General features: G+C 47.5%; 1 protein-coding gene and 1 long non-coding RNA gene across 6 annotated transcripts in view; one reads left to right on the plus strand and one right to left on the minus strand.

Moving 5' to 3' along the window:
* The window catches only part of ZFHX3 (zinc finger homeobox 3), a 264,904-nt gene extending 262,565 nt beyond the window's left edge, over window positions 1-2,339 (minus strand). For both annotated transcript variants that reach the window (XM_009196784.4, XM_017953504.3), the window contains exon 1: window positions 2,257-2,339. The gene's annotated coding sequence lies outside the window, so the exon portion shown is untranslated. The remainder of the gene's footprint in view (window positions 1-2,256) is intronic.
* On the plus strand, window positions 2,177-6,863 carry LOC103880531. Of its 4 annotated transcripts, none has more exons than XR_004179645.1 (5): window positions 2,177-2,305; window positions 3,298-3,537; window positions 4,133-4,216; window positions 4,446-4,565; window positions 4,660-6,863. It is a non-coding gene; the product is annotated as an uncharacterized LOC103880531 (long non-coding RNA). The 4 variants fall into 4 exon arrangements; XR_004179646.1 differs by lacking the exon at window positions 2,177-2,305 and having other exon boundaries at window positions 2,833-3,537; window positions 4,660-4,987; window positions 5,188-6,863; XR_002519403.2 differs by lacking the exon at window positions 2,177-2,305 and having other exon boundaries at window positions 2,833-3,537.
* The last annotated feature ends 5,487 nt before the right edge of the window (window positions 6,864-12,350 follow it).

A 12,350-nucleotide genomic window follows, 5' to 3' on the forward strand; every position in this document is an offset into this window, starting at 1 on the left:
TCAACCTCAAAGCAGCAAGAAAGCAGGCACTTCACTGTCCTGTTGGGCAGAGCCAGGCAGGGGCCTGTGGAGAGCACCGTTTTACTTGGGCCTTTCCAACCAGCCCTTAACATTCATTTGTGCTATCGAAAAAAGGAAGGAAAGGAACCAAAATTAAGTTTCAGGTGGTTGGGGAAGCAGCATGGATTTATATTATTATTATTATTCTGGAATAGTTAGCAAGTGTTTCTCAATAGTTCCCTGTTCATCAATACTGTTTTCTGGAGAAAAGGAAAACAGTAGCTCTAGTTCATAGAAAGTACAGCCACTCAAAAAAAAAAAAAGTGAGAAGGGGGGTTGAGAAAGGGAAGTGACCCACGTCAAAAAGACAGAAGGTCTCCAAGTCACTTAATTCCTTGTGATTCTGAAAGGGCTGTTTTTAAAGTGTAAAAGTGCTCGCTTCTGCATCTGCTCCATGTTGTTAAATAACACTTGTGTAATTAAATAAAAGAGCCAAGTGTGACCCCAGCCCACTCTGAGAGGCACTTTACATGCTTTCTGAAAACTATGCTGGAAACGCCATGCAGACAACTCCTCAGTCCTGTAATTTAGGAAAGGGAGACAGAAAAAGTTTCTCTGGGCCATCATAGCTACACACTCTCTGAAAGGGTGCCTGCAATGAACGCAAATACAGGTGTGCAAACATCCAGGTATGTACCTCTCTCCAAAGACCCCATTCTTGAAACCCTTCAATTATTTGGAACCGTGGTCTCCTGACTTCCCTCACACCTCACTTTTGCCTTAATTGTTTTTAATGTTTGAGTAGCAAGAGGGATTCCAAATCTCAGGGTGCCAGTGGCTGTTCTGATAACAAGGAGCAGACTCAGGTTCCTTGCTATGGCCTGTCTCGATCAGGTTACCTTGAAAGGTGTATGTTTTCCTACCCAAGGCAGTCCTCACCACAGCACTCACACGTTCTCCTCCAGCCCAGCCTCCTGGAACTCGTGATTTTCAGGGTTTCCCTTGAAACCTATCCAGAAACCACAGCCGTTAACTGAACATGAAGATTTGACACCTCCTGAATTTAGGAATGAGGGGACTCAAGGGGCCAACTCTGCAAACTCGCACCTGCTGCTTGATGGCAATGAAACAGAGTTTCCCCAGCTAGGGTGAGCTTTAAATTATACTCTATTTATTTAGTGACTTGTCTCCAAGGATCTCAAAGCATAGAGAGAAATAAGATGACGTGTAACTTTCTCACAATATACCTTCAAGGCTTTGCCCTGGTACATTCCGACAAGAAGGCCCCAGTCTGAAGGAGAGGCCTTCCCTTTGTGCTCAGGGAGGGCCATCTGTCCTCTCTGGGGTTATCTGTCAGTGGCTTTTTGGGAGTCTTCAAGGCCTGTTAAATGATACAAATAGAGGGCGGGGGGAGGGATGACCCTCCTGGATTCACCTGCTCACGGCTTTCACTTAAGCCAGTTGAACACATGAGGTGCCACTGTGGCACACAATTCCCTCTTAGTACACACCATGCATTGAGCTGCAGGCTTTGCCCTCCAGGCCTTTTCCTATCATAACACAGGTGTGTCCAAGGCAGAAAAGACTATTTTCCAGAAGGTTCGCTTCCCTCCAAGCCTACAATGCTTCTTTTTGTTGATACTGTTTTTCTGCTACTGACCTAAACATAGGCATTCCTCCTCCTTTAACAGGATAAAAATCTTGACTCTCTCCTTTGCATCAGCTCCCCATCCCGCCCTGGCCCAAGGAAATAAATGCTCTGACTTTTCCAAGAGTGCAAAAAAACTAAAATTAGAGGGTGGACAAGATGCTCTCCAAAGGTGCCCTCCAGCTCCAAAACTCTGATTCTCCCTTTAATTACTCCACAAGTGCATTCTTCACATTGTTTCGAACTGACCAGTGACTTCTCCAGGGCTGAAAAGGGTGCATTTTTAGGCGGAGGCACCCAAACTTCTAAATGACACCAGTACCACAAGCATTCAGAAGGCAGGAACTAATCCAAAAGCAGACTCAGGAAAGGAGAAGGGAGGGGAGGACAGAGGGAAGGGAAGGAAGGAGGAAGAGCTTTACTGTGTGCCCAGTGGAATTTAGGCGCTCTCACCCTAGGTAGGTGGCAACTGGAGTCTGGGAGTTCAAGTGCATCCAGCCTTCCCTTCCCCCACACGCCCCAAGAGAATGGGAAGTTCAGCCAAGACTCGCAGCACCTGCCCGCGGCTCCAGGCCGGCTGCGCGGACCCGGAGGGAAGCTGCACTCACCTGGCACACCAAGCCTCCACGCACCTCCGGAGGGAGGCGGCACTTGCAGGTCCGGGGGCCGCGCCGCCATGCGCAACAACGGGAAATTCCAGTGGCACCCGAGCCCCGAGCTCACCCACCCCAGGAGGCATGCTCCCCACCTCCCGCTGGCCCCGGGACTCGGAGGTGGCTCTGGTTAGGAGCAGGGGGCCCGGAGACAGGGGAGGGGAGCTCATGTTGGCGGTGGGGCTGGCGGTCGGCCCGTCCCCGGAGGGAGGTCCCCGGGGCGCGGCGGGGATTCACCCACGGGGCGCGGCGCTCGCGTCCCGGTCCCCGGCCTGCCCGCCGCCGCCGCCGCCTCCTCTGCCGCCGCCCGCCCGGAATCGCTTTATGTAAATGAAGCCCAACTCGCAGTTTGCAGCACGCACCACCCGGGGAAGGGGGGCGGGCGGGGCGGGGGGCCTTCGGGGATCCACATTACACAGCAACAAAGCGGAAGGTTAATTTAAAACTCACAGCCCCGCTGCCGCTCGGCTCCCCGGGCAAAGCCTGACATCTACAGTCGTGCCGGGCGCAGGCCGGGTTGCTTGGCGGCGACCGCGCCCGCCCGCCCCCCCCCCCCCCCCCCCCCCCGGGACCTGGGGACGCACAGGGACGCGCGGGGCCCGGGCGCTCGGCTGCGCTCGCTCCGCTCCGGGCGCGGGCCTTGGGGCAGGCCGGGGGACCCGCGCACCCGCCTGGGGCCAGGAACCCTCGCTGCTCGGCCTGCGCCGCCCCGGGAACCGGCCCCGGCGGGAACAAAGCCCGGGCCCTCCCGGAGGCGCTGACCCCTCGCTCATCAAAGGTCAGGGGCCGGCCTAGAATCGGGCAAGAAGAAAGGGACGCGCCCTCGGCCACTAAAAGGAGCCTGGGGCCTCCGAACCGGAGCCATCGCTCCCTGGGCCCCGTCCACGTCACGGCCAGGCCACTCTAGTATGGGGACAGGAGCCAATGTGGACAGGAATTTATTGGAAACACACACCCATCCTATTAACTGCTTTACAGAGCACTTCTGTTTTTCAGTTGCAGAAACTTATAAAAACATCCCCCTGTTCTCCGTTGAGAGTTAAGGATAGTTTTTGAGGCCAGAGAAAGAGAAAAGAAGGAGAGATCACCAGAAAGAGAGGAAGAGAAGAAGTGGGAAGAAAAGGAGCTGCAGTCTACAATGGAAGCCTCCAGGCTCCTTAGCCTCACCTTATAAAGCCACATCACCGCAGAGATAGCAAAGATCGTGCCCTTTCCCAGGGAGTTTCTACCGCCAGGGTAAGATTTAAACCGGCCACCCCAGTTGGTCAAAGCGATTGCTGGGCGCCTTTCTATCTCCCTAAGTTCACCTTTTCCAGTTGGTCAATGCGATTGCTGGGTACTTTTCTATCTCCCCAAGTTCACCTTTTTCCATTCTGATCTGCAAGCTAGTCCCAAAGAAATCTCACCGGAAGTTCTCTGTCCTCCCTGTCACAATCCCACCCTCAGTCTGAATTTACTCCCGATTCTCACAGCACAGAAAGGCACCTGCTTTTACCCTTTCTGAAACCCACCCACCCAGGCTGGCCTTACAGCCTGGAGAGTCTTTTCCTCGGGCACAATAATGAACCATGCAAGTGTCAGAAATATAATCAGCTCAAGAGGAGAAGAGCAGTATGTATGGAATTGTATTAGCATGAGGCACACACTGACTCGGGAGAAAGAGGGATGCTTAGCTGGTGAAAACCATCCATCCCCGTATAGAAGGCTTTCTGCACAATGTAATTTGGGTTCCGATTAATGTAAGTATCTAACCTGTTGGGTACAGAGAGCCCTTCTCTACATTTTAGTCCAGAATAGATTCTGAGAAAATTTCCTTTTTTCTTTTTTTCAGCTAAGACCCTGGGAGAAAAGACTGCCTCCAGGGAATCATGTCCGATTAGGGACAAAGGAGGGCACAAGCCCAATTCAGTCACACGTGAGAGCGCGGGGCACGGGTGGGGGGGTGGGGGGGTGGTGGTGAAGAGCCAGCAGAGAAGGTGGAGGATGAGTTTGCATACCAGACTATGGTCACTGCAGAGCTGCTTCCAGACCACCTGACTTCAGGCCCAAGAACAGGTGGTGTTTTTAAAACACACTGTTATTTATTTTGGCCGTATAAGTTGAGAACACCTTAAAGAAAACAATTAATAATTTAATTGAAAAAGTGACTATGAATAAGACATGAAGATGATGTATGCTAGCAGGACCGCAAGCAACGTGGCCCACAACGCAGAGATGCCTCTGGCAATCTCTTCAGGAAAACGAAGATTCCTTACCTAGGCTAGGTAAGGCCCTGCTGGATAAATTAAAGACAACAAGAAAATGTTGATACTCTCAGAAAATCTAATTTTGCTGCTTTGTCTTCACTTTTATTAACAGGGGACAACCTCGTAATCTGATGACATCATGATCCTGGTAGGCCCACAGACAAATACCTCCAATAAAATAAAAGCGAGAAAGCCCAAAGAACAAGCTATTAAAGTAACCTGGGAGGATGCAGCAGTGCCTGGACAGAAGGCCCGGAGGGGATTTGCCCTAATACTGCCACTGTCCCAAGAAGCAGACCCTGAGACCTGCCTCCTGCACTTCAGAGGCCTGACAAGTAGAACTGAGAGTGACCCTGAGTTCCTTTTCTTTATCTGGCACCAGCTACACACAAGATGAGGCCTAGTCAAGCCTGCCTTTGTTCTAGGCAAAAATTTAACAGGTAATCCACAGGCCAGTGATCTATGGCCTCTGTACATTATGGAAATGAGGGACTACACACAAGCTGGGTGTCACCTCTACTAAAACTCATTTTCCTTATTCATAAAAACAATACCTCTTCAGAGGGAACTGGCAACTTCTGCACTTACATACGAAATCGGGAGTTTCTCTGAAATACTCCTTGCAAATTCTATCCTCCAGCTCTGGAAGCCCCGGCTCTTCGAAGGGCAGCTGCCTGATGTTAAACCCACGGCCTACCCAGCAGTGACAGCCTGACATTCTCATCGCTCCATCCTGAACACTGCTGACAAATAAACCCACTCTCAGAAAAGGCAATTCTTCCCTCGCAGTTCTCCATACCCAGTCTCGTCTCATCTGGAAAGCGTAATTGGCAACAGCCGAAAGGATAAATATTTAAAAATAAATCAGGGAGCGCTAACCCCTTCCCTACTCCTCCCCTTACTCATTCTCCAAGCCAGAGGCCTGCCCCCTAACACTGAGCTGGCTGGTAAATTACAATGATTCTACCGAGCCAAACCTGCTTGTCTCTCTCTCTCTCTCTACACATACACACTTACTAATGCTGTATCCTTCCACTTTTGCAAAGGTAAATATGATTTCTAAGATACAGTGGATATCAGCATTCTGACTTCCAGCTTAACCTGGGCTCTCTTTTCACAGTACAGCTGGGTTTAAACAGATTTGTGCACCCTTCCGGGTTCTTCTATTTTTATTAAATTATATGTAGACATTGATTTTTAAAACAAGTGCTTAAATAACCTGGAGGCTTTAACAAAGAAAAATCCAGAAGAGGGCAAGAAACAAAAACAAACGTTCCTGAAATAAACAAGGAACCATTTGGAGCTGAATTTCACTCCATGGCCTGAGTTCACCCCATGATTTTGAGGCAGTTATATTTAGGGGCCTGGTACCCGCTGGGTGGCCGGGCCTTCCTGGGTATGGAACAGAATGCAGACCTTCCTCAAAACAGCTCACATTTGCCTTCATAACCATTGGAAGCTGGTGTGCCAAGGCCTGCACACAGATGTTTTGATTCACATTTTTCTGCTGAAGCCTCAAGGCCTCCATCCATCCCTACAGTGCTACTTCCATAGATTAATTTTTACCCCCAAATCATAGGTGGAACATTATCTAATTTCCTTACCCACCCTCCCCAGCTCAGGTGCTAAATCTGTCAATGATATCCCACAAGAAAGACACAAATGAGTAACTATTTTTTAAAAGCTGTGATTCGGGAGAGTTTTTCTAAATTAATTTTAAGTTACAAAGCCCCAAGTTTTAAGGAAGCCAAAATAAAGAAGTTGCCTTAAAACAGCTTTACATGTTGCGTAAAGCGCTCTCTCTTTCTCGCTCCTTCTTTTTTAAACAAAAATATTATTTCTGAAAGGGCAAAGGGAATGTGCCATGCAAGACTTTTATACCCAGGGGGATTCTTACATTTGTGTTTCTAAACCTTGAAATTGAGAATTTTAATGAAAAGGCGGACAGATGCTTAAGGACAGCATCGCAATCTGGGTCCATACATTACAAGAGAGAGAGGCGCTTTGTTTGGGGCCAAGGAAAAAGAGGTGGGACTCCTATTTTGTTCATAGGCCATCCCCATCGTCTGACACATCCCTTTACAGTCAGTCTGATGCTAACCACTGAATTCTTGGAGGGGAAGCAGGTTGGAAGGAGAAGAAAGGAAAAGGGAAACAGAAGAGGAAAAGAAATGGGTGAGGGGATACTGCCTGTTTATATAAATTGTAGATTAAAAAAAAAAAATTCTCAACACAGTATCCATTGCATAGTATGCACCAAGAGCACTTTCACACGTGAGTTAAAACGATCCATTAAATGCTATATTGAAAGTACAACAACCAGGGTTGGAGTTTTTTGTTTTTTTAAATGAAGAATTCATTGAGGTTTGCAGTTCTCCCCTATTAAGTTTCTAAGGATGGGGCACAAGACACGAAGATAGACAAAAGATGACCTTTTTCATGCTTTCCCCCAAATAATTCTAGAATCCTATTTTCTTATCTTTTCATTTTAGGGCATTTGGGTTCAAAAATCTGTGCTAATCTGACTTCAGAGCCCCCGAGCTGAAAAATTCACATATCCTCCAAGTCAGCCAGTGTTTTAGAATTTGGATTTCTATTGAGGCTGTTCCAATCGCCAGTGAGGCCTACGGTAAAAACGTGCTTCATGCTGTTTCGTTTGTCTCTCTGCAGACAAATAGAAACTGTGAAATTTAAAGAATGGATGAAAAAAAGAAGTCTAAAACAAAGAGGTTAAAAAAATAGGACAAATGTTTTTGCTTTTCTGTCTCCCCGGAGCAATTGTTTGGGGAAGTCTGCATTGACAATAACCATGAGAAGGCCATCTAAAGGCGATGCGCACACAAGGGGACTCCTTGCCTGCTGCCTTTGGTCTGGGAGAAAAAGTACCTTAGCTCCGTTCTCCAGAAACAAAAGGCCAGGGCCACGGAAAGGGGGAGAGGTGACAGGGGCTTTCACATGGAGCCAAGTGTCAATGCTGGTTCATTTTTCACCCGTCTTAGTTGGAAAGCAGCTCAGGGAACTTCCTAATGACTGCTTTTCCCTCTCTCCCTATTATTTCTAAACCTAAAAGAACAAAACAATAATATTTTTTTTAACCTAAAACCCATCATTCTATTAGAGGAAAGCCTTTGGGGCCTATGCAGTCAGATTTTCCTCTTTCCTTTCCTCATCCTACTTTTTTTTTTTCCTTTTTGGAGGGGTTTCCAACTGTAGATCACATGGAAATAAGAGACACTGGACATTATAGTCATTTTTAGTAACACCAGAACGGCCTTTATATCTACGAAAAGGCAGGAAACGGGGAGAAAACACACATGTACAAAAAACCCAACAGGGATAGAAGGCAGTGGTGGGGAGGCTGCGGGGGCAAGGCCTTGAAACACTTTCTTTTTTTCACAGCATGAAGTCCACTAATGCCAGCTTCAGATTTGCAACTGAATCAAAGTCTCTGAGTCGTCATTACAAGGTTTTTCGGTGGGTGGGGGCATGGAGAAGTGGACAATAAGGATGTATTAAAGACACAGACAAGGTGTGGCAGGGGCAAAGTGGGGGGAGGTGTTACAAAGAAAGGAAGCTGAGATGAATCACCGCGTGCCATGAAAATACCAGGGCGAGTGGATGTCGGAGTGTTTAACCAGATTTGAAGCTGGAAGCATCTTCCCCAGCGGGCAAACCCTAGGACGAGGCACAGCCACGCGACCCTCAGCCTTTGAACCCAGACCTGGCAGCTTAGGAGCACACTCCCTCTTCCCCAGGCAGCCACAGGCTCTGAGCTGAAAGGCAAGGTGGGGGTAGGGATGAGAGGGCCCTGCAAAGAAGAAGCACAATCAACAACTCAAATATGAACGGAAATGACGTCAGCAAAGTGAAGGACCTGTTTACTGCAGATCAAAACAAAACAAACTTCCAAACCTTTTGTGTACACAAGAGAACTCTATAAAAAGCCTTCCTAAAATGTCACCAGGGTCGACACATCGGCATCCTCACAAGAAAACGCATGACAGTTACCATGGGGGGAGGGGGGAGGAAAGGGACTGAAGGGAAGATGATCTGGGGGGCTGGGGAGAGGAGGGATAAAGCCAGAAGGAGCCAAAAACCCAGTTGCTACTGCCCCCTCTGCTGATCCTTAATATTTATTGGTGTTTATAATCTAAAAGCCATGCTCCACGTTTCACTTAATACAAGGCCAGACAGTGTTGTCTAATGAGGCAGCATTACAATCAGCTTGTAATACTGAATTTTTAATGCTGCCAAGGATTCTGTTACATAATAATATGAAAAACAGAAGCTGAAAGTGGGCTCGCAGGGGACGGGACATTCGAGGTTCCAGGCAGGCGAGCGCCACCAGCCTGGCTCCCCTCCCCCACACCCGCCCCCCTACTTTCTGACGTGCAATCAACCCTCCATCCCGATACAGGAGGTCGGTGTGGAGACGAGGAGGATTTTTCTTAGGAAATCCACACTTTTCATTATTATTGTTATTATACTCTCATCCGAAGTTATAGCTCAAGAGTTTGAATTCTAGCTTCTCTGGGGTTAGAGGTCTAAAATGAAAATTAATTTTTTTGGAAGAGGGGGCAAAGAGACAATACAGGGGAGCAGAGGGGTAGCTTATTTTAAGCAAATCAAGAAATTTGAGAGAAAAATCACAGAGAGAGAAAGATCTTGGGGGGGTGGGGAGGGGATAGACGTCTGCCGACCATATTCACAGCTGCCGCACTCAGTTTACATTGGTGTAATTTAAAAGCATATATATAGCCGCCGTTGCTCCTCTCTGTAATACCCCAACACTGTAAATCTATAACCACTGCAATGATTTAGTGATTAAAAACATGATAACATATTGTGTAACTGCAAACCACAGAAACCCTGCCAACTCTCTCTCTAAGATAAAGGGGAAAAAAATACAGAAAATGTGTTGCTTGCAGCCATCTTCCTAAACCCCAAAAGATTTTAATAAAAGAACCTATACAGCAGATGAATTGGAAAGGGGTGAGTGAATTCTGTGTGAAGCCAGCAAAGGGAGAAAAAAAAAAAAAGGCAGCTTTATGTGGGATTCTTTTCCTTGTACTAACAAATTACGACCTAAACATGCCTTTTCTTTTCTCTCTCTCTCTCTTTTTTTTAATAGTTTGTTGTAACTGGAATAACTGGTCTTGTGCACTGTCTTGCATATTCAAAGCTGCTTTGTAACCGGATCTAGAGACCCAACCTTATTTGCCTGAACTCAATAGGGGTTTTTTCTCCCCCTCCTCCCAAGTTTTGTTTTGGATTCGGTATTGTGGGTTTTCTGTTGTTGCTGGGAGCCTATGTCTATGCAGGCAGAGGCTCTGCTGCCTTTAAGCCACAGACCAAACACCTGAAAGGGGAGGCACAATTTGTAGAATGGCAGGAGGAGCCTAAAATATACACCAAAAAATAAAATCAAAGCAGCTGTAGGGGTTTTGGCCTCTGAGCAGCTGACCTGACCCCGTTCTGTATATTCTTTTATTTCCCCATTGCAGGATTCCTGCACCTTGGGTCAGATTCAAACTCAATGTGACCCTGAGGAGAAGGCAGTCACAGAGCCCTGGAAAGCTGCTCCATATTTAACAGGGGTGGGGGAAGTACGTGCATATGCATCCAGACTCCCCCAGTGAAGGCACACGGTGCAGGCGTACACACGCACGCACACGCACAAACACACACACACACACACACACGTCAGGACTGCCAGGCCAAGGGGCCAGCTCCACCCCAGTTTCCTTGGGTCACACCACTGGAGAGCCTGAACTCTCCTTGCGGGCCCCCAAAATCCTCATACCTACAACTCTACACACACACACACACACACACACACGCAGAGAACACCACTCCTCCAGAGGCTTTATATGTTTAAAAAGTCCACAGATCTGAATCGCCTCCTCTCTGGACCGGAGCAGGGCAGTTTATTCAGAGAAATCAATAGGAAAGAGCATTTGCAAATATTTATATAAGCCCTGTGCGTTTCAGCATTAAGTAATTAAAAACTAAAATCCAAGGAGGGGGAAGGGAGACACACAGACAGAGGAAGGCTGCTGGCCTAGAGTGGGTTTTCCTGCCCACACCTCATCTTCCCAAACCGCAATCCTTTCAAAACTGACTCCGTGTACACTTTTTACGAAATCCCCTTCGTGCACCATTTGCTAGACTATTTCAAAATCATCTCCAAATATGGATTCACCTACCACCAAGCTTTCAAGACTGTGTCTGTATTCTTTCTCTTCTCATACACACACAGCAACTCATATTTTGACACTGCTTCAATCTCTAGTATATTCTTTTATTTTCCTATCTCTAATTTACCTGCTCCAATTAAAAAAAAAAAAAAACAAAAAACAAAAACCTATAACATTGTAAGATGAGAAGAGGGCCCCCAAAGTGCTCATTCAATAAGCAAACTCCCACCCCCTAGGTCTCCTGAATACCCCCCACTTCCCTGAACCCACAGGATGTCTACCCTTTGGGGGTTCAGTTCCTGAAACCCCCACAAGTAAACAGATTTAAAAAAAAAAAAACTTCAGCAAAATGGGAGTTTTAGAATGAGCCACTGTGGAGTGGACTTCCCTATACTGTTCCGGAGGGCTGGGCAGTAAATTCTGGTTGTTCTGCCTCTAAATCCTCCCTAAGAAACCACGCAAGACGCTGGAGCACCCACGCTGCAGATAGGGTAGAAATTTACAGTAAATGTAGGTACACGATTGCAGCACGCTGCCCTATTGATTATGCAGATTGTGATCAATCTTCTCCCCTCGCCCATTGCCCAAGCCTCTTTCGGAGGACCTCCAAATAAGTTGGTCTGCAACTAGCTATTCTCCCAAAGTAGGGAGAAAAAAAGTAATTTTTTAAAAAACATAATAAATCCTCAATTGTCCCCACTGAAAGAGCTCGAGTCTTTTTTAAATTCAAAAGTGAATTTATGTTCTGTAATTTGCATTACAGCCAAGCGATCACCGTCTGTCATATTCTTCAAAGGTACTTAACAAACTGCCTTTTAAAAGTCACTAGAACTGGAGGCCAGAAAAAGGCAATCAGCATGCTCCGTCCATACAGTGCTTAGATCAAGTTTCAATAATTGAGACCAATAAAAATTGTCATATTTACCCTACTTGAAAGCAACAAGGGGGAGAAGTTAAGACTGGGTGCCTCTTGAAAGCGCTTGTAATCAAAGAATTTGCCACAGTCGAAAGAATAGCACAACATTGGACAAAAGTCAGATTCTAAGCAACAGCTTCATTCGTAAAGTGATATATATACATATTTTAATTCAAGTTATACAAGAACCCTCCGAGTACTGAGTCCATACACAATTATATACACTGCATGAAATACACTTAGATCTACTCTCCAATAGATATGCAAAAAGGTGTACATTAAAATGCATAATGTAAAATTCAGGAACACGGTTTTTGCATCGAGTGGAGCCGGGCGAGGGGTGAGAGTTGGGAACCGAACGTAAACAATCCCAGATTCGCGAGAGCAAAAAAAAAGAAGAAAGAAAAGAAAAAGAAAAAAGGCATCCTCGGATGTCTCCGAGCTCAGCTGGCGGAGGAAGGCCGGCCAGGCGAGGTCTGGCCCTGGCCAGCGGCGCAGCCCGGAGCCCCCGGGAGCCCCTAGTGTCCAGGGCAGAGTCCCCTCTGGGCGCTCGCGGCGCTGCCAGTGGGGCAGGGCGGAGAGCGCGCAGGTAGAGGATCGCGCGGCCGCCTCGCTCCCTCCAGGACCCCGGGGCTCCGAACGGGCTCCCGCGTCCCCGGCAAGTCGAGCCCCGGCGAGGAAGGCGCTCGC

Source organism: Papio anubis, chromosome 18 (assembly GCF_008728515.1).
Source record: "Papio anubis isolate 15944 chromosome 18, Panubis1.0, whole genome shotgun sequence".
Classification (NCBI taxonomy): domain Eukaryota; kingdom Metazoa; phylum Chordata; class Mammalia; order Primates; family Cercopithecidae; genus Papio; species Papio anubis.